Genomic DNA, 23462 nt, shown 5'->3' on the forward strand with positions numbered 1-23462 from the left:
TGTATTTGTCAGTATTGCTATTAAAATACTGTATATAAAACTGAACCCATTGTACTTAGTGTGGTTTGAGGTGCAAAATAGAGTGTGTCTCTTATGAATAAGATACATCTATTGATGCAACCTGATTCCACCAGCATTCTCTTTGTCATCAACACAGTTGGTTCATGTTGAATTATAGTCAACTGATACCTAAATTGGTCATAAGTGTACTTCAAATCCCACTATTATAAATTTAGATGCAGCAGGTGTTTATTGAATACCTGTTTGCTATTAGATAAGCTCATGAAAGTTTAAGATTGTATAATCTTAACAGGGCTTTCAAGTAGGCATTAATGGGCTCATTTTATATAAAGCACACTGAGGCTCTGTGTACTGAAATAAACCAAGATAAAGATTCATAAAAGACAGAGCCAGGATTCCATCTTAGGTCTTCTGGCTTCACATTCATTGTTCTATATCGTTCCTGCCTCAAGAAATTATTTCTGCTACTTAATGAGAAAATTTGCAATACTGAAATTGACCAGTGAGTTCTGTTGCAGTCAGGATGATTTTAGGGCTTAGGAAACATGCATAGAATTTTTTAGTGTTTTTGTTAAATGCATTAATGCCTTATGTAAACTAGATGAACTGAAATTATAGTAGTGTAAGATGAAAAGTAAATATGCCCTAAACAAAAATGTCAGTGGAAACAAAAAAGTTGCAAATACCATTTGCAGTGAGGTAAGAGGAAAAACCATTAATTTATATAAAGTTTATAATTATTTTACTGTAACTAAAATTTTGTATTAAATTCAACACCTAATATGGAAAGAAAACTAAGATAATTAGATTCCCATTTATTCCGATTGATGTTCAAGTTGATTTCTTAAGAAAAACATTTTATTTTGTCTCATCTTTCAAATTAACTACTTTTTTCTTAGAAGATCATAAGAATGAAAAGTTGATATATATCAAAAGCCAATAGAGGTAATTAAGAGCTCATAAGCCAGAATATAAACCACCAGACCTGGAACTAAGACTGTTGTATAAAGATAAATGACAAAAACTGATTGGTTCTTTTCTGAATTTTTTTTCTGAATTTTTTTTTTAATAGCTCTCATTTTTTGGCTCTTCATCTAGCCACTAGAGCGCTTTTCTTATCTAGCTGGGGAAGGTAGATTTTGCTTTTAGCCAGCAAACTTGGAAGCAGAGATTTAAGGGATGGAGGCTCTATGACATTTCCAGGGGACAAAGATACAGGAGTGGAGACATGGCATGGGCCATAGCGGGAAGCACTGCCACACAGAGTCCAGTTTGGATGGAGAATAGGTATGGGATAATAGCACCAGTTCTCTGCTCGGTGCCAGTAGTCAATGCTGAGAACAGTTCTCTATATTCATATGTTCTTATGAATGTTCAGTATCAAAAAGGTTGAGGTGAGAATCCAATGGAGAAGAGACTTAAATTGCCTTTAAAAGTAGGGATAAGTGGAAAGGGGATTGATTAGTGAATGTTTTAGCCTTCAGCAATAGCTTCAGCCTCAGAAGATTCAGAGATCAGATGGGAATACACAGTTTAGGGAAGGAAAGAGCTAGAAAATAATTGATTACAAGCATCTCAGTTCTTCCTGGAGCCTTGAAGAATCACCAAGTGGGAGAGGATAATCGCTGTAGTCAAATGATGAATAGTTTTATTTGTTGCACTTACTACTAACCTGGTGGCCACAGTAGCATCATGATCGATCAGTCTTTTTCATCCATGCATAAATACTTCATATACTTCTTTAACTTATAGGGACCTTTTTTTCCTAAATATATAACCACCATACTTTTAGCCAGTAACATGGTTAATGATAATCTCTTACTATAATAACATCTAGCTTCTGTTAAAATTTCTTATTACTTCAAGAAAGTTATTTCATACTATGTTTGGTTGTCATGTCTCTTAAAAGAGACCTTTTAAGTGGAATGGTAGAGTATTTTCACTGGAGAGAAGTAGGTAATACTATATAGATCCTGATTATATACACTTTGGTACTAGGACAGAGAAGTAGAGACTCTACAAAGGAAACAGCAGATATATTCTGAAATATATGTTTTGGGAAGTTTTATTAATTGACTAAAGATAGGAAGTCCAGCTAAAATGTAATTGTGTACCATGCTTAGACCTAGTTTTAAGGTATGAAATTAAGAATGGCAAAGAAATCGATGAACTCAGATCTCAAAGAATCAGCTGTATGATTGATTCATACAGGATGAAAATTAAGTGCAACGAGAGAATAGCAATGGGCAAGTATTCATAATTTTGAGTGCAAAAGAAGAATGTATCTAATAAAAAAATGTTAAGTGGCATATTTATGTTCTGATCAAACATTTTATACTGCATTTCTTCACTGACATATTTGTAATTTTTATGTAGGGAGTAAAGTCATCAAAAATTAAAAACTATAAATGTTTAGCTTCTAAGTAGTTTCACTTTGTATGAAACGAAACTATTTTAAGGAATTTAATAATAAAATGATAACATTTTGGGGGCTAATATATGTAACCTGATTTCTGGACTATTTTCTAAACAATTAATTGTCTAGATTAAAATCCACTTCATGCAGTTTCTAAGTAATCATGCATTAACTTCTCCATCAGAAAAAATCCAGGGCATGTAGAAAGAGTACAACTTTATGTTCACTTAACTCAATATGTGAATGTTATTTCATTGCACAACTGTTCTCAACACTGAATTTTAATTGTACCTTGTCTAGTTAATCTGTTTTTAAGTATTTGTATCCAAAAAACAAAAGTAAAAGACAAGCGAATTTTAATCAGTTCCCTGTGATTTTTACGTATTTGGGCATATCATAAAACTTGCAATTTCTTAATAGGGGAATAATAAGATTGCCATGTTTAGTGCAGTTGTCATGTAGTTTAATTAGACCCAGTAATTTCGGCCTTTGCTTAAAGATACTAAGGGACGGCAAACTTTAAATTTTCTCCAGGTATAATATCAGCATAGCATACCACTTGTGTAGTATTCCACTGCCCTGAACAAGTATAGTCATTCTGTTGCCCAGGCATTGTATATAACTAGCTCCTTAAAGGTTTATGTGTGGAATTTGAAACATACTCAAAGAAAGTAATTACTATTATAAATTGTGTTGAAGCCCAATTAAGAGTAAAATCAAGTATTTGAAAAATCCGAAGTAACATAGTGACACATAAAGATATAACTAAACAACAAAGTAGCAGAAATATTTTCATGCTGTGTATGAGCATCTGAATATCCCTATCATATGACAGTAGAAACAGTCTATAGATTCAAATAAATTTTGAGTTTAACCCCTTCTTGAAGGCATAATACAAAACCTACATTGGCAGCCATGAAGTAGATTATTATAAGTAGAAAGGAAAAATCAAAGGTTACCACACTGAGTGATTATTTTTACTGTTAAACACAGGTAAAGAGAGATGTACTTTCTCTACTGGAATTGCTCCACTAGAATCTTGAAGCTCATTAGTACATTTAAAGAATTTCCATATTTTTCTTGAGTGTGGAAATAATTTTTTTCTAATAGTTTAAATTGATCAGGCTTTCAAAGAGACTGCAGTTATTTTTAATTATCTCAATGTAAAATAGAAATAAAACTAGATTTAAAATCTGAGCGTGTTTGTTAAAACGTTGGTGATAAAGTTACAATGTTATCCCAAAAAGTAATCTTCAAGAGATGAAATAAAGATGAGAGAAATTATGTTTCCCTGTAGTAATAACCCAATAGAAAGGAAATTTGAAGACACAGGAGGAATATATCCCTAAGCAATATCCCTAAGTAGTAAGTAAGTGCTAGAGGAATATTCTTAAGTAAGCAAGAGAAGATAAATCTAGTACACAAGGGGGATGGGATTGTGTTCTTAATACAGAGAAGGAAGAGTTACGTGGGCACAGATGCACGTAGGTAGATAGATGTAGTGGAAGTTGACATAAGTTCTCTTCTGATAACTTCTACTTAAGTGAAAATGAGAATTAAAAGGTAAATTTGAAGGGAGAGAAGAGACACCTGTCTGATGTTTTTCTAGAAGAACAAGAGCATGAATAGGCCAAAGTTGCCAGACAACTGTTGAATCAATTTTAGGTGTAAGAGATTAGTAAAGTAAAATTATTTCTGTTCATAGTTGACATGATCTTATATGTAGAAAACCCTTGGTTACAAACACGTAAACTTGTTAAACTAGTAAGTTCAGCAAAGTTGTCGGATACAAAATCTACACTTAAAGACCATTTTCTTTGTACTTACAGTGAACAATCTAAAAAGACCAAATTACAAAATATGTGTTAAAAGAATAAAGATGTTAAAATTAACATGGGATAGGACATCCCATGTTCACTTATTGGGAGTCTTAATGTTGTTAAGATGACCATACTGCCCAAAGTGTTCTGCAGGTCCGTTGCAGTCCTATCAAAATTCCAGTGACCTTTTTGCATGAAACAGAAAAATCCTAAAATTGATTTGGATTCTCAAGGGACACCAAATACCCAAAACAGTCTTGAAAAGAAATTGGAGAACTTACACTTCCTGATATCAAAACATAAGATAAAGCCACTGTAGTTGAACAGTATGGCACTGGCATACAGAGACAGACTAATGGAATGGAGTAGGTAGTCCAGGAATTAACCTTTGCATACATGGTCAAATGAATTCTGAAGGTGAGCCAAGACCATTCAATGGGAAAAGGATAAGTTTTCAACAAATGGTGCTGGGTAAACTGGATATCTACATACAGAAGAATGAAGTTGAACACTTACTCTGTATACAAAAGTTAAAATGGATCAAAGACAAAAGGGCTAAAACTGTGAAACTCTGAGAAGAAAACAGGGGTAAAGCTTCATGACATTGAACTTGGCAATGATTTCTTGGATATGACATCAAAAGCATAGGCAACTACAATAAAAAGATAAACTGGACTTCATAAAAATTTAAAGCTTTTGTGCTTCAAAGGATGGTTTCAGGAGTGAAAAGGCAACCAACAGAATGGGAGAAAATATTTGCAAATCATATATATGATAATGGGTTAATACCCTATAACTCAACAAGGAAAAAAAAGTTAAGAAATGAGCAAAAGACTTGAATAGACATTTCTCCAAAGATGTACAAATGGCTAGCAAACACAAGAAGAGGTGCTCAATGTCACTAATCACTAGAGAAATGAAAACCAAAACCATAGTGTGATACTTATTCACATCCATTAAGATAGCTATTATTAAGAAATAAAAGTGTTGGTAGGATGTGGAGAAATTGGAAACTGAGCATAGCTGATGGAATTATGAGAAGGCACTGTCACTGTGGAAGACAGTGTAGGAATACCTCAAAAAATTAAAAATAGAATTATATGATCCAGTGACTCCACTGTCAAGTATACAACCAGAAGAACTGAAAGCAGGACTCAAACAGGTATTTGTACACCACACTGATAGCATTAATTGTAATAACCAGAAAATTTAAACTACCTAGATGTCCATAGACAGGTGAGTGGATAAACAAAATGCAGTATATACATGCAGTTGGAAACTACTCAGCCATAAACAAGAAAGAAATTCTGATGGATGCAACAGGCTGGGTGAACCTTGAGAAAGGTATCCTAAATGAAATAAGCCAAAAGGATAAATATCGTGTGCTTCCGTTTATATGAGGTTCCTAGAGTAGGCAGATAACTTACAGAGATGGAAGTAGAATCATGGTTTCCAGGGGATGCAGGGAGGGGAATTGGGCAGTTGGTGTTTAAGTGGTACAGTTTCAGTTGGTGTAGATGAAAATATTCTGGAGAGGTGGAAGGTGGTGATGGTTGTACAACAGTGTAAATGAACTTAATGCCACAGTACTGCACATTTTAAAATAGTAAAATTTAGATTATGTGTATTTAACCATAATTTTTAAAAATAAAATTATAAATGAAGATACTCTTACTCTGAAGTTTTTGTTTTTTAATTATGAAACTGTCATTTTGCAGTTTTCACACTTCTTTCAAGTTTGGCCTACTTGGCTAAGTTTAAAATATATACACGTAACCAAAAAAAGGAAAAGGTAAATTGTAATTGAAATGACCCAGCTGATTTCTTCTTGAGTTTGAAATATTTGTGATTCATTTGGATTTTGGAATAATCACCAATGCATACTGTGCAGGGGAAAAGAACAATATATAGTCTTGGACAGTTTTATTGGGTTCATGATTTTGTATCTTAGAATTTAAATGATTTTAAATCCTTTCTGAGAAGGAATTGTGTCTGTTTGGTACACTAGTGTACCGACTGGTGTAATAGAGCTAAGACAGAGCATAAAGTGTTCGATAAAATATTTGTTAAATTAAAAAAAATAATATATGTAAATTTTGTATACTTGAAAATGTGTTTACATTTTTGTCTGGAAAGCAGGTTTGAGGGGAGAGTGTAGCCTAAAGAACTGTTCCACAATGTAGTTGATAAATACAAATATGTATTTTATGTATTCTTCAAATCATTTCAAAAAGGTTTACTTTTGTAACATGTTAAAAACTGTAGAAACTTGAGACATTAATGTTAAACAGCAGTTGCTCAGATAGATTGGCTACATATCTATATATTTTTTTATTATATCATTGATACACAATCTTACGTTGGTTTCAAATATACAAGACAGTGGTTCAACAGTTATCCACAATAGTAAATCTTCACCTGATAGTTACTATCTGTCAACGTAGTAATATGTTACAGAATCATTGACTATATTCTCCAAGCTGTACTGTTGTCCCCATGACCAACTTATATCATGACTGAATTATTGCACCCCTTTAATCCCCTTCACCCTCCTCCCTTCGCCTGCCCCCACTCCTCCCCCTCGGTAACCACTTCAGTGTCTGTGCTGTGTCTGTGCATCTGCTGGTGTTTTATTCCTTCTGTTTGGATTAGCTACATATATTTTTTAATAGTGGGGAATATGTTCACAAAAAATGGAATATATGACAGTTCTACTTTGTATACAACAATTAGACATTAGAGGGGAGGGGCAAATTTCCATGCACACCACCTTATTCTGTGTAATACAAGTATTACAGCTGTAGCAGAGCCACTCAGTGATGAGAAAACTGAGGCAGACAAGGTTGTCAAGACGAGCTAGAGTGGTGGTGGTTTTCTCGTGTCTTGGAGAGTTTTCATTCCTGCATGTGAGTCAGTGGAAACTGTTAGGAGTTTACATCCCTTACCTCTTAAAGGGTGGAGACCACAAGGGGATAGGACAGTCAGGATTCCTGTTTGTTTCTCATCTCTGGTACAAGGTTATCTTTCCAAGGCTTCCTATACTAGAATCACTCACAGAGGGTGTTGTCCAACTCCAACATTCTGAATAACTGTTAGGGAGGTAAATGTTGAGAGTAAAATAATATTTGGATTTTTTAAACATAAAAATTGGTTTGTTTGGGGTTTCTTGTGTATATTCACTTTGTAGTACTAAAGTATTTCATGTGACTTTTTAAAAATACATTTGCATTTTTCAAGGTTAAGTTTATTGAAATCGAGCGCTTGTATATCGTTTCTTATTTTTCCCTTAAGTGAAGTCTAAACTACTTGATGAAGATGTCTTTTGAAAGGTGTACTGCAAGGAAAGAAACGCTGTTTGTAAATTATGCTTTACCAAGGTAAACATCACCAACTTCTATGAATTCACTTTCTATTTGCAAAAGGAAAAAATAACTTTATTTACTCAATATGTTCAAGAAATATGATTAAATGTTTACCTGTATTGACTTCAGCTGACACAGGAAAGAAGTGCTTTCCTTTTGCTCGTATTACACGTCTTTAGGTTGCTAACCTGTGCCACACGCTTGGCATGTCATAGGCTTTCCTTAAGCGTTCTATGTGGAAATGAACATTGTCATGCTACTTGGAAGCTTCTGAGAGATGAGTAACTGCATACTCTGTCAACATTAGGGTCTTTAAACATGGTTTTTAATGCATTCTTTCTTTTCCTAGAAGAAAGGTGTTTGCATCTTCAGGTGCTAGAGTGCAAACAAGCAAACCTTGGAGTAAAGTAGCAGCACATAATGGTTTGTGGGTCTTGGAAATGTGCAGGCCATACTGTGCTGCCTCAGAAATACAAGGGTCTGGCCTCCCTCCCGAGGAAATGCTCCGCCCGCAGCTCCCGCAGCAGTGACGTCAGCAGTGCCTTAGCAGCACGTAAATATTGGCGTTTGAGTCTAACGGTAGCTCCAGTATTAACTGTGCTGCTGAAGTAAGGTTGGCCATGCTCTGCGGTCCTGTGTGTGTTCATGATCTCACTCGTGTTTTCAGTCGCACTGACAGTGCATTTTTGGTTTGACTAATAGTCTTGTTATGCTTAGTATGAATCTATACAAACAAGGTAATACTAAGTTTTCAGATGTATTGTGTACATTAAAGCTGTATGATTGCAGTATAGTAAGTTTGTTGAATGCCATCAAGAATGTTGAGTAGAGCTTACATAGCATCAAATAAATGTATTTTAATGCACATTTATAGTCAATGTAAATATTCAGAATTTTACTTGAGATTAAAAAAAATGTTTTCCCTTTGTTTCTCTACTAAGATGAGATTAAAGATATTTGCTTATCTCATAGATAAATGTACATTATGAAGTATACATTTTTAACAGAACTTAGACAATGTTTAGTAATGTTTCTAAACATTTTATCATAAGGGAAAGGGGGAGTCATCAACATGTGAATTAAATTCCTGAAATCCTAAGTCCTAAAGTGTACCTAATCATACCTATAAAGATAGGAAAGACCTTAGAGATGACCAGCCTATTCATTGTGTAGCTCAGTAAACTCAAATAGTACTCGGTTACACATAAATCTTAATCCTAAGCCTTATAACTTTATACTGTCAATATTGTTTCTTCCTGCTTTCATTAAAATGATTTTTTAAATCCTTAGCCAGATTAAAAAAATAAAAAAAATAAATCCTTAAGCAGAGATTTTTGTTAAACAGTAAAGTCAGAATTATGACAGCCTTGTTTGCTTTTCTATACCCAATATATAACTTGTGTAAGACCAGAAATTATTATAGTTATTTAATTTATATATACAAACAGTCAAAATTTTTAATTTAATTAACAATTTAAGAAAAATACTTACATTCTAATCCTTGCTTGTTGGTGTTTTCTTAAGTCTTTAAACTAAAAGTTGATGTTCAAGGTGAGTGTGTTTGTGTAGGTACCATAATTCTGGTCTTATCTCCTACAAGGAATATCTTACCCTTTTCAATGCTAAGCAAGCAGAAAAATCTACAAAGTAAAAGCAGTTATTGATGAATTATTCCCAATTGTCTATTTTGAAAACACTGAAAGTATTTCAGATGCAGTCTAAGGAATTGTATTAAAGGATCTTCTGTTTAAATTCTAATTTGAAGGTAAAAAAATTATATAAGACAAAGCTCTCATTTTTAAGAACAATCTCACTTTTCTTCCAGCAAAATAAGGAAACAATATACCATATAGACTGTGGCTAGAATTAAATGCCAGCTTTTACATGGAAATAATATTGCCTTGGTTTTTTTGTAAATCACTTATCAAGCTTGATTTCTTTTACTTCATTTCAACCATTTTATGAAAGACTGTAACAAAGACATGATAGTTTTTGGTTCATGTAGAGCTTAGAAATATTTATTGAATGAATTACAAAGTTTGTCCAATATTTTACTAAATAACCTAAGAGTTAGGTTTCTTTTTTGTTTTTGTTCTCCTAGGTGTATTTGAAGTCATATTTCAGAAAATTATATTTAGTTTAAGCTGCCTTCTTAATGACAGAGAAAAAACCTGGATTTTCATTTACTTGGTGACTGTTGATATTTTGTTGCTCCAGATGTGGTAGACCATTTGGGGTCTGTTTAAGCTGAACAAAAATTTCTCTTCTTTTAATTTCGAGAATGAATTTTTTTTCAAATGAAATATTGGGGGAATACTCAGAAAGATAATATAGGAAAATTGTTGCATTGAACAGTACACAGCTTCCTTCCAGTTTCTTCTTAGAGAAGAGGAAATAGCCTGTCAATACCTAATGAAACACACATTTAGAGAACTCAGCCAGAATGGGGTTTTTAGTGGTGGCTAATATACTTCCATCTTTGTGTAATTTTGAAACACATAAAGAGCAAATGGTAAAATAAAAATTTTACCGTTTAACGTTAAACTTAATTTGGCTATTTAAAAACTAAAAGTAGTTATATATGAGTGTATATTGTTTCAAATTTTTCCATATTTGAAGAAAAAATCCCTAATCTTTTTCATTCAGGTTTCTTTTTAAGTTGATGCCAAATAGTTCAATATTGAGCATCTTAAATCTATTACTTGGAGCATGGATCGAGTATGGATCTAATTCAGAGGGTCCCAGGCAAGTATCCAGGAGTAGCAAGAGGGGTATTTGAATGATAGTTCAGCAATCCAGTTTGCACCCTATATTCAAGTGCAAATCTCTTAAATCACACATAGTGATTTATGATAGTAAATTGGAAAATTTGGCCATAGATTAAAATTGATATTTAGCAGTAAAGATTTTCTTCAGTCAATTATATATCCTTTTTATTGTTAAAGAATAATGGGTGTTTTTAAGCCAGTAAGTATCACTGCTGATACAAGCTCAGGTTAGCCAAATTGGATTAGCAAGATTGTACTTTTATAAACTATGACCTCTAAGTTTAAGTATTTACCTAGAAGTTGACATTCTAAATCAATTTTTTTTTCCTTTTGCAGGTGGCTATTAACTATTCCTTATTCATGGAAAAGGTTTTATTCTAAGTATTATTTCTCACTGATTACTAACAGAAAGGAGAAAAATTAATGTCCTAAGCTTTTGAAATAGATTTGGCTCTAGTAAGTATTTAGACATAACTACTTGCTTGTTTGGCAGAAGAAATAAGAAATCATCACCAGTAGTACATTCCGAGATAAAAAATTTTATTTTCTTCTTTTTGAGGGACTTAACAGTTCTGTTCTATTACTAATAGCTTGAGCACTTTTAGTGCAGAATTAACTCCCCTAGCAGAAATGTAAGGATTTATGTTCTTACCTTCTTTATTTATATATGTCCCACAGATTACTGTCTTTTTATTTTCTAGACTATATGCAATAAAGAAAATGTTGTTAAAATAAGTTTAAACCTTTTATGTTAAAATTACTGTTCAAGATGACAATTTAGTTGCTGTTTTTTTGTTTTTATTATACTGAAATTAAATTCAACATTTATAATTTCTATTTTGGTCAATTTGTTGGTTATTTGTACATGGAATTCATGCAAAAACTACATGAGCAGTACACTCATATGAATACTGATGAGCACAGGTTCCCCTTAATTCTGTGAGTCTTTGAGTAATATATTTATAGTATACTTGTGATTAGACTTTGGGGTTTTGAAGAAATGTAAACTGGTGAATCTTGTTATTTGTATTCATCTTCTGCAATAAGGTTAGATTTGTTTGAGAAAATAAAAAAAACTTAAGCCACTCTTACCCTAAATGTAACTCAGTTTGATTAACTTTCTTGAAGGTATTCTATATAGTTGACCTCTGAACAACACAAGGGTCTGGAGCACTGACCCCCCGCAAAATTGAAATCCACATATAACTTCACTCTTCAAAAACTGTACTAACAGCTTACTGGAAGCATTGCTGATAACATAAACAGTTGATAATACATGTTTTGTATTTTATGTGTACTTTATATATTATTATTATATATATTATATACTAAGCTAGGCTAGAAAAAAACAGAATGTTAAGAAAACCATAAGGAAGAGAAAATATATTTACAGTATAGTACTTATTGAAAAAAAGTCCACATGTAAGTGGACCTGTGCTGGTTCAAATCCATGTTGTTCATCCGCAAAGTGCATTATCTTTGTTTTACCATTTAATGACAGCATGGATTTTTCTATTAAAGAATACCATTAAGAAGTAGTGGAAACTTTAAATCACCCCAGTTTACTTCCATATCTCATCATTTTATAATCTCTGTGAATGTTCATATTCATGGAAGTAAGTGTATACTCAGGGATATAAGTTCTTAATAATAGTGCCGTTAAAACATCTTTTCTCAGTGGACTTAATACTTATGATAGTAACCTATGGGATCTTGTTTTTAAAGTTTCCATGTGACCCTGTTTGGGCAATGTAGATAGAGTATTTTTATGAATCTTCCTCAAGGTTATAAAGAACCTCCATCTGAGACAATGTAGAATATAAGCAAAATATTTTAAAGAGTTGGTCAGTAGGTGTATATATAATACATGCATGATCATCAGATTTTTACAAATTGTGCTTTGATGGCTCTGAAATTATTTTCCACTTGATCAGTTTAACTGGCCCAAGCATATGGCTCCAAGAGCCATATGACACTGACCTTACTCCTGTTTGTCATTTACCCAAATGAACCACAATCATCTTTTACTTCTCCATTCTTGGAATTTCCAACATAGTTAAGTGCTTCGTTATTTCTCATGTAATTCCAATTCTGCAGCATCTTAGCTGAGTTCTTTGCCTATAATATCCCTGTGTATACATTTACTTCCTACTAATTTCAGGGACTTCAGAAGTGATAATGAGTCATGGGAAGAACCAAACATAATTTCAAAAGTCAGATAATTTTAAAGTCAGCTTCAGGGTAGAAATCTCTTCTGTTATCAAAGGAGTGTTGAAAAGAAATTCAAGAACCACTTCATGAATCCTTTGTTGAGAGGTTTTGCCGTCATTTCCCACTTTCCCAGTCCCCAAAACCTCAACAGGTAAGTATAAGAAAAGGAGTAGATAAGTTTATCGTAATTTAGAAACTATTAATAAACTTTGTAAAGAAAAATTCGGTTTATTTTTTTATTATAAATACTAGTGCAATGAAACTGATCCTATCATAAAAGTAATACATATATACTTACCTGGCAGGGGAGATACCATGATCACGAAGGTGGTTTTCCCAGGGCGAGGCTTATCTATTGCACTCCAGATGTGCTGACCCCTGCGATTTCCCCAAATGTGGGAAACTCGACTGCATGATATGTGGTAGTGGACTGCGTTCGCGCTTTCCCCTTAAAAAAAAAAGTAATAGGCATATAGAAATGTCAGGGCAAAAAGTTCTACTTAAAAATCACTTTTTTAAAGTGTGTAACTCCTATTATGAGCCATCTATTATTCCTTTGTGGTTGCATACTTGGGCTAGCAAATTTATTAATACAACCCAACTATGCCAGTGACTTGAAAGCATTTCTGTCTAGAAAAGAGATATGGGATACAGTGGCTCAGAAATTTTTACATTATTTCAAATATATATATATATATCTAAAGATGCTGATTTTATAATTTGCATACTATTTTATTGTAAAAATTTTTAAATTTTTAAATTTTTCTCAAAATATATTTTAGTAACTTTAAGCATATGAGAAGGTGCATCTTATTTACCCTGTAGCTTCTTCTGTCACACCTGTCATCCCAAAAGACACTTTCCGTAGTATGAGAAGTGTTTCAAGGCAAGGGACAGCACTGGAGGGTTTCACTTTTTAAGCAGGAGAGTCAGAAAAATGACTGCTGAAATATGTGTACTGCTTAAGATGTTCTCAGAGAGAAAAGTCTAAGACCAGTATATTATGAGTCTGTTTCTTTTGGACCCTAATATTAGCATCAGATTTACGAGAACCCTGGGCTGTTCTAACATTGTGGAATTCACATTTGATACTCAAAAAATGTCTAATTATCGACATTTCTGTTCAAACATGGCTGTTATCAAAATATAAACAACACAAGTAATGACATAAACATGACAGTACGAATTCGTAGTGGCACAGTTAGGATGTAAGTAAACTTTTTCTCACATGCTAATATTTTGTAATTCACTAAAATTCTTAACAGTTTAGACTGAAAACTTCACTAATAGAATAAAGAAACTTATTTTGGGAGTCTAAAAATCTGGTTATTTCAGGAGACAGGTATTTACAATCAAAACAGGTCTATGCTACAGATTCCAAGTCAGTTGCTGTTATGCAATTTCTATCAGTATGGTAGTGAAAATCGCATCCTTTGGAAAAAATAGGAAAAACAAAAGTAAAGCCTCAGATCCATCATGAAGTTTCATTAAAATTTTTTGAATTAGTGATTCTTAGATGAGTTTACCTCTAAAACGCAAAAAAAGAATTTGGATCTTTAAAAATTGGTGACCTATTTTTTCTAGAAATTTACACATAGTTACACTCCAGGGAAAATTTGTGATGGTTTTATAATACTTCCTGTATTTCATTGAGATACTGGATTCATAAAAAAAGTTCAGTGTATGCTTCCTTAGTTTCAGCAATACCAGATGGTCTTCGTTTCTGAATAGCTAAAATGGATAATTTAATTTGGAGTGTAGGTCTAGGTTCAACAAATCAAAACTAGTATGAAAATTCTTCATTTACTTAGGTTAACCTATTGCTATATGCTAATAAAACTTGTTTCCACAGATCCTTGTTGATTGGAGGTCCTGGTATATATGGCTGTGTCAGGCCACATGCAGAGATTGGATGTGAACCAACTAGGGGACATCTAGAGAAATGAAAAAATATGAGGTGTTCAAATGTGAGTGGTTGAAGATACTTAGAGCCTAGCTGGAAAAAGAAGACAAGAACAATCCTGAGACTTGTTTATTCTGTAATGCCCTGGAGAGCAAAGCTGGGGAGGTCTCAGTTTCAGGGATGCAAATATAAACTCTCAAGGCAAGCAAGGACTTTCTACCAACCATGGAAGTTGTGTGCATCATTGAAATGGACTGCTTTACTAAGGACCTCAGAAGTGATGGGGAAAAGAAAGATTTAAAGACCCCATTTGAAAAGAAAACTAGTACATTAGCTTGAACAAATCTGCCTTTAATACAAGGGCATTTGTAGTAACGATAATTTCTAGCAAATTATAGGGAAACTTCTGGATTTTTTGTTTTGGATTAGGTCATTTATTAAATATTATTTTTAAAACTAAAAGTATCTAAGGAAGGTACTTAATGAACCTCAAGATCAGGATTTCCAGAAGCATGTGTCACTTGTTTGATAAGCATGAAATAATGGAAATGTTAATGAGTTAAGTACTAGTGTTGGAACCTAATTTTTAAATACGGAAATCTTTATAAGTTGGCATTTTTTTTCAATAAATTATTCTTTGAAGGCTGTTGGACAAATCCAGTATAGAAGAAGACCATTAAATATTCATTTTTTAATGACTTCAAAGGAGAACATAAAGTTGAAGATTTGGATAAACAGGAAGAAATCAATTGTACAGGAAATCTTAATCATACGGTTTTGGTTTGAGGTGAATTAAGTGTCAGTGGGGCATGTTTATGTTCCAGGGTGCTTGGGTGTTAATAAGACTGCAGGGCCATAACTTAGAATTAACCACTGTTTGAATTCTCTTACTGTAGTTAAATACAGGGGAATTCAGCCTCAGTTGGAGCTTTCTCATGTTACCTGGCACATATTAGGTGTTCAGTTATTTATTAAATGGAGTGTTTCCAAGAAGAGCAATCTCACTCTGAAACGAGTGGTTCTAGTTGAATCTGGCATCAGATATGCAGGAAATATCTTTCCATACTATCTTTGCCAATCCTTTGATCCCGCATAAGTATTGAGACAATGTTACAGCTGAGAAGATAACTTTCATGACATCTTTTAATGCAAGCTTCTTGGTTTTTCACAGGTCAAGTACTTTTTAGACTAAGGTTCTCTTCCAAATTATATGAGTCTTGATACAAAGGAACTGTAAGTACAGTAATGGACTGCAGCCCTGGCGCATTAGTTAATGCTTACTTGCCCCTCTGGGAAATAGGCCAGTAAAGTCTTATTGTTTGGTTATTTTAGTGAAAGTGACCCAAGTCAAAACACTAATACCCCATCGGGTGGTGGTTGACTTTCTTTAAGGTGCAGATTAAAACCCCTGGAGCTGTAGGTGCTGCTGTTTGTGGTAGACATGCCTGCTAACACAATAGTTGTGTGTCCCCATGAGTGAGGTATACATCCTTTATCCCCATGTTATATAGTAAAGAAAACGGAGTCATTAGGGAAATAGCATGCCTAATGTCACATAGTAAGTGGAGGTAAGGTGGTTTCACTGCAGAGCTCACTGCTGTTAAATTATATCTACAGCCTCTGTCCTATAGCTAACAAGGTGGAGACAAAATAAATGAGCCCTAAAATCATCAAAATAATAGCAATACCTTTTAAAGAATGTCTTAAAGGTAGGTTTGTATGTGGAAGCACTATACCAGGCACAGTTTTTCTCAAAAGGCCATGATGGTGCTGCCATCCCACTGCATGGAGGCACACTCTTCTAAGTGCTTCCAGTAACACTGGACGTCGGGTGGTTACGGGTCCATATCCTTCCGTGTACGTGTGGTCCATGCATATAAGTGATAGATGGACTCAGCCTTTTAATAGCACGGTCCTCCCCTGAGAAAACTGCCACCACCTAACTGAAGCAAGTCTACACAATCTATAGGTCTTACTTGGTTGTATTGTTTTTAAGGCACTAAAGCATCAAACATTGTCATCTCACTGAAACAGTAGCTGTGTCTGGAAGCTCTTCAAAATCTAAGAGAAAATAGGCCTTTTGTAATTAAGAGGCTGCAGACAAACTATATCTAAATTGTAAATTTACTTTAGAGATAACCCTAAGCTATTAGATATACCATTTGCTTAGTATTTCATGTCAATTCAAAGAACTGGGCTGCTTCTGGCTAGGTTTCAGAATAAACTTCATTCTGTCTCAGAGCAAATCCTTACTCAGCCTCCATGAATACTCTGGGGTATTACCTCAGAAGGGCACCCTCCCACTTTCACAGACGTACAGAAAATGCATGACTCCCTTGTCTGTTCTGTCACCCTTATAATAGTTCATTACTGCTTATGTTACATCATTGAAGTATTGTATTCCTTGTTTCCCTGCTATTACCTACAAGCCCACCGGGCTCAAGCACAGAGACTCTCAGCTCATTTGGGGACTCGCAGTGAACAGCAGATGAGCTCAGGTAACACGTAGCAGTATGGCAGTCCCCGTCCCTACCGGAGTGAGGACGGCTGCTCAAAGCAGCTCATGGTCAGATAGCCAGCGATCTTATCAGTGGGAATTCCTCTGGCTCAGTCAGGCCAAATCTATTTTAGATAACCAGTATTGTAATTCCATTGAAGGATCAGAACACAGGAGAAATGAGAACTGTGAACTAGGTAACAAGGCTTTTTATGTGAAATAAGTTTCTGTGAGGGTTCTGCATTTCTCAGTGAGGTGATGTACTGGCCAAGGAATAAAGAATTCACAGCATATTTTATCTCCTAGATAACACAGCCAAGAAAAACTTGGACAATACATTTGATGTAAGTCTTAAGGTCCAATTGTCTCTGGTACATGGATTGGAATCCCAGATATTCTTTCGGAGATATTACGAGAAAGCACTATGGAGGCCAGGAATTCCATTTAGTTTTGCTACCATCTCAAGATTCAGATTTTTTAAGAGTATTAAATACTTCTAAAAGTATTAAAATTATTTAATGGCTGTTTTTCCAACGTCATTCAGCTGATTGACCCTACAGTTGATGGCTTAAGACATTTTTTAAGTAAGTCAAACTTGCTTAGGCAGATGAATTCATACTAGCTTGTGTTTAAGAATCCAACCCGAAGAGCTATTTGTAAACTGCCTTTCTGTGTCTACCTCATGAAAAAAAAGATTTTGCTTGAGGTCATAGTGTGTGGCCTCTTTTCCTAGCATGGCATTTGAGTTATTTTCTGGCTGATCCCCCAGACTCAACTCCACCTTCCTGCCTGAACCCATAGTACCCAGTGAATTCTACCTGCCCAAATCCATGGCTTTCAGATGCTTTGCCCTGAATTAGGAAATATCATTTGCCTTCTGGACTGTACTCTTGTGTGGCAGACCTAAGTATATTCCCAAAATAACAGGCTCTAGCCCTAATACCTTGCTTGCTGTATGTAGCTGCTTGAATCAGTTTCTCATGGTGGCTTCTATTGCTTTTCATTGTTAATTCCTGCCGAACTAGGCATGACCTACCTGTCAGTAAAACGTTTGGGTGTTTTATAGCTAACAAACGTATTCCTTGATAATCTACCTGAAATGTCTGCCACTCTAAAATTTTTTATTTTTAAGAAGTTTTCTAAAATAAACTCATTGCCAGATAATACTCATTAACCACCCTCATTTTTAGACATAGAAAAAGATACTGTTGCATTTGGATAGGATTTTGACATCAAGATTGTAAATACAATGTGGCACAGTGCCAACAGTTAGCTCGCCTTAGGTAGATAATCGCTCAACGGTTTATCCAGAGGCCTGTGTAAGGGAAGGATGTGAATAAGGAAATCATTTTATAAACTCATCTTCCAACCAGGCCTGCATGCAGTAGCCCGCCCTTAGCTGCAAAGGATATGTTCCAAGACTCCTGTGGATATCTGAAACCATGGATAGTGCCAAACCCTATATCCACTATATTTTTTTCCCATACATACATGCTAATCAAAAGTTTAATTTATAAATTAGGCACAATAAGTGAATAACAGCCATAATTAATAATAGAACAATTATAACAAAATACTGTAATAAAAGTCATGTGAGAGTGGTCTCCTAAATATCTTGTGATGATGTGAGATGATAAAATGCCCATGTGATGAGAGAGCGATGTGTGACTGACTGAGGAACTCTGATGTAGTGTTAGGCTACCTCTGACCTTTCCACATGTCAGGAGGAAGGTCCTCTGCTTCTGGACCATGGTTGACAGTTGTTAACAAACTGCAGAAAAGGAAATCACGGATAAGGGGGACTACTGTAATTACCAGCCACAGAGAGGTCTAAAGTGGTTGGAAATATCTTTTTTCTGGCTCACTTTTCTTTTTCATTTCCTGTCTCAGTATGATTTTATATGAAATTGTGCTGTTTAAATTGTCATAATTTTGATTTCATTGTGTGTGGAATGAATGATTTTATGTGTGGTGTCTGGTATGTTATTTCAAGTAACAATGTCCTTATACACATAACATTAAAATCAAACTGAAAACATCTGACACAGATATCCAACAAACATTTAAATTAATATTGGATAAATTGATCTGATTGATTTAACATGGGGGTTTTAAAAGATAAATCAGAATTTTTAGAATTCTTTTACCAAATAATTTTAGAAGTTTCTGTGCTTTCAAATGTTTACTTTTAATACTCAATATTTTAATTTTTCATAGTTGAAAAGATTAAAGTTAAGTAAGTAACATAAGGTAGAAGTGAAAATGTCCATTGGATTAATTTCATGGTTCTAGGCATGAGAATCTGTAAATAGTTTTCTATAGTTTTGTCCTCGTTTTAAAAGTCTCAGACAGTGAAACTTTCAGCACTTCATTCTCATTCAGTACTCTGTGTCCCACTATCCTTTCACCCAATACGTCACTTTGTTCAGAGGCTTTTGCTTCTGATACTAGTCTCTTCAGTGTCATCAGGATGCATTTTATTAAGGTAATTCCTGCGCATGTGAGGGAAGCTGAAGCTTTCCCGTGGTTTAGGAGGACATGAAATGAGGCAGAACAAAAGGCTGTAAAGCGGCATAGCACGGTCCATGTTTGTGAAAATGATGCTAAAGAAGTGTGTAGGTAGCCTGGTAATTTTGCCAGAGGAATGACAATGTGAACAGAAGCTTCAACTTCCTGTCCCTGAGAAGTGTGGTCATATTCAGGTACTTAGAAATTGGCTCTGCTACTGGTTGGCTGTGTGACATGAAGCAAGTTGCTTTCTCTCTCAAAGCCTCAGTTTTAAATTGTAATAGACTGAATTTGGCACTGTCCTGTCCCAAATTTTCTAACTAGAACAAAGTTGGCCTCCAATATGTTCATCTTGTGAATAATTCTGTACTCTGACATAGTACTCATAAAAGCAAAGAAAGTTAAATCCTGTAGATTTATGTGGAAACCTCACTACCACCACAGAATTCTCGAAGTTATATGTTTAACTTTGCCATTATAGGAAAATATTTTAGATTTATTTCTCCTACCCTTTTTCAGACTGACATCTTGACTGTATGAAACACAGTCAACCAAAACAAAATCTACCCCCAGTGGAACTTGGACAAGAGACATTCACTGTGAATGAAAAGTAGTAAGAAATTTTTAAAGGTTTATCAGAGAAAACATTTAATTGAATTAATGAGACAATATGGAGTACTGGATGATTTTGCTAGTAAAATTATGATAATCTTAAATGTTTGAATATTTTCTAAAAAATTTTAATATTTAAGTACATTAAGTAGGAGTATGGTGAATATTTTATGAGTAATGATTTTAGTAACAAGTCATAAAGTATTATGTGATAATAGGTATAGAAGTTTTAAGAATTGTTTTCAATATATTTTAAGCCACATAACCCAGAGGATGATTACAATTTTTCTAAAGATTGATTTCTATTTTCTTGGAGTGCAAGAACTAATTCAGGTTAACTGGAAGGATTGAAGGACTCCAGTTTCTTTTAAGCAAAGCACTGTATTTCAAACTGAACAAAATTATACTGTGTTCATGATTTGACAACACTAGAAAAATGTATGGTAATTTCTAATAGAAGAAAATGAGCATATTCGGATTGCCTGCAAGCCCTTTGAGACCCAAGGTGGGATGATTTGAAGAAAATGCTATTTGTAAGAAATATTGGAAGGAAATCCAGGCTTAAATCTTACAAGTTTACCCTAAACATTACAGAGTCTTTGGCTTTTAATTCAGGAATTCAAATGAGAGATCTAGAGAAGAAAAGGTTGCATAGCCAAAATTCTATCGGGGATATTTTTTTGCCCTGGGTGATACTGGCCTTACCACTATGGGAATGATTGTGACTCATACCAAAGTACTGTTGTTAAACCAAATAGAAATGGTCCTTTTTCAAACCTCCCTCTAATTTTCATCCAAACCTTAGATCAAGATACTCACTCCTAGATTGTCATCTCCCTCATCTTCAATCGTTTAAATCCTCTAGTCTGTCCACCCCCTGCCAGAAACTTTCCTAGTTCGCTCTCCTCCTCTCTCTTCTGTCGCTTCTGTACCTGACTTAGAATGATGAATCCATCCTGTCTTATGGGCAGGGGCTGTCTGACTCCTTATCGCATAGTATAGTGGGTACTTGACAAATGGCAATTGACTGCTGCCAATCAACAGTAATGTCTTTACAATACATCAGCACATTCTGGAAGGGCCATATACCCAATAGGTAAGTACAGGAATGTCCAGGCTCCTGGCAATTTAGGGGTCCTCCACCTTTTCCTATGTCACTGATCAGGGTTCTACTCATACAATGTTAGCATTTGTGCCTCAAGTCTTACCTGTTTTAAAGTCTTCTTTTTAAAATTATTAAATCAAATTAGAAACCTCTGGGTAGGAGTATGAATAGTTCGAAGGCCTGTGAAATTTTGATATCCCTTTTTGAAGGTCATTAGTGGTCTAATCACCAAAAGCTTTCCAACGAAGTGTAGTTTAACTGTTTTCTATTGAACCTTTATTTATGTGTCTCTGAGGGAATGGAAGATGGTAGTAGAATGAAAAATCCTTGCATTACAAATAATTTTCAAGAAATACCATTACATAATCATAAAAACAAATGCATTGAGCATCCACTGCAGTTCTTTAAAGTGACTAAAGTTAACCATATGTTCTGAATTCCTATGCTTAATGGAGCAACCGTATTGAATGAAGTAGGGTTTTTTATAAACTTTCTTGGGCACTTTGAGAAGACTCACCAAATCACACCAAAAAAGCTTTGAGAAATCTAAAAAGGCAAAGAAAATTGTGGATAAAATATGTAACATTTGTTTTCTACTAGAACATTTCAGTCATTTATAGTGTGATAAGGATTTATTTTTATGTATACTTAGGGCTTTTACCTAAAATATGTAGGACATTTTTTTCTGTTTTCCAGAATCTATGTATAAATTACATTTTTTGAAAAGTCTTGTTCCTTTTTGTTTGGCTTTGAGGACAGTTGGCTTATTTTTTATACTTAACAGCTAGCCAAAAGTCGGGAAATTCAACCAGCAATTAAGTAATGGTCCCTGTGGCAAAGCAGTTTTCCCTCTATATTCATCTGCTTCCTGACCTGTTTTCTAGGCATGTATTTTGACAGCACCACCACTCCCACAACAATGGTACCGACCATGGGGTGCCTAGAGCCCATGGAGAAAGGACTAAGAAAGCAGAAAACAGACATTTGTGTGGGTGGAGCAGATGCTGCCTCGCTCTAGCGAAGGGCAGGAGATGCCGAAGGAGATGGTCGCCTCAACACCAACTGTAAGTACCTTTGGGGAATTACCGGGAATTAGACAGTTGTCTCTGCTGACTCAATAAACAAGTCTTCATTTTGTGATAAGTGGCCTGTCTGCTTATAAATTAAGATGCACTGAGTTGCTAAATGGTGGACTTGCCTGGTTTGTGGGTGAGATTTTTAAGGCCAGATGGAATGTACTATTCCCCCAAATGTAAGTTGGAACCTTTTCCTGAATACCTGAGGCAAAGGGTGCATGAATTTGGATAACTAGGTTAGAACTAAGTTGTTGGGCCTTTGCCTGGAAAACCAGTTAGAGGACTTTAGTCTTGATAAAGCAAGGAACAGGGAGGCATTATTATAACCTCTTGAATCAAAATAATGGAAGTTAAAGTAACAGAATTTTGGGAAATTAAGTATGACAATGCTATACAATAGAAAGATTCTAAGAAATAATGTCTGGTGGCAAGGAAACTGGGCATGTGATTTCTGTAATCCGGGAGTGACAAATAGTGGCAACGTGAATGGAGATGAAAGAAGAAATTCAATATATTTCAAAAGAAAAACCCATAGAACACGAGTTGGATAAAAGGGAGGGTATCAAAAATTCTACATTTTCTATACTGTAAGACTGGTGTTATCACTAAAAGGGGTGTCATAAGAGAAGCTAGCTTGAAAAGGAAAGATGTTGAGTCCCATTTTTGTATTATTGAACTTAAGCTGATATGCACACTTTCCATTTGAAATCTTTGATTAGATGCCTCTGATATTCAGAACTGGAAATCTAATAAAAGTCAAGCTGGAGAGGTGGATTTGCCAGTTATCCATATAATACCGATGAGGGCAGATAAGCTAACTGAAACTCTCTATTAAAGAAACAGATCCCTTTCTCTTGAAAATAAATACACACACAGTTATGTAAATAAATTACCTGATTAGGTATGTAATCTTAAATAAATGTTTCTAGAATTTAACCAAAACTCTTCCTTTATGCCTTAGAGTGTCAGATCTCAAGTTCGTGCCTATAAGAAAATCCCTGTACTTGTATGAGTTATGAAGGTCAATGACCAAAATGTGTTAGTATTCTTGAATCTTACCTTCATTTCTATTAATAAAACAAAGGTCTTTCCCAGCATTAGATTGACGGAATGAAATTGAAAATTTTAAGTTCAAATAATTCAGTCACTTAAAACTTTATAAA

At 34.6% G+C, this 23462-nt stretch overlaps 1 long non-coding RNA gene and 1 other non-coding gene across 14 annotated transcripts in view; both read left to right on the forward strand.

The window, feature by feature from the left end:
• Positions 1-23462, forward strand: part of LOC140848049 (uncharacterized) — a 106194-nt gene that overhangs the window by 55861 nt on the left and 26871 nt on the right. For 8 of the 13 annotated variants that reach the window (XR_012128579.1, XR_012128574.1, XR_012128570.1 and 5 more), the window contains one exon: positions 7549-22287. This is a non-coding gene — a long non-coding RNA (uncharacterized lncRNA). Of the gene's footprint in view, positions 1-7548; positions 22367-23462 lie in introns of those variants that run through there. The other 5 variants (XR_012128578.1, XR_012128582.1, XR_012128580.1 and 2 more) reach the window with 4 other exon arrangements.
• LOC118971387 (U1 spliceosomal RNA) lies at positions 12889-13046 on the forward strand. The gene has a single exon (XR_005059800.2). It is a non-coding gene; the product is annotated as a U1 spliceosomal RNA (small nuclear RNA).

This window comes from Manis javanica, chromosome 1, assembly GCF_040802235.1.
Source record: "Manis javanica isolate MJ-LG chromosome 1, MJ_LKY, whole genome shotgun sequence".
Classification (NCBI taxonomy): Eukaryota; Metazoa; Chordata; class Mammalia; order Pholidota; family Manidae; genus Manis; species Manis javanica.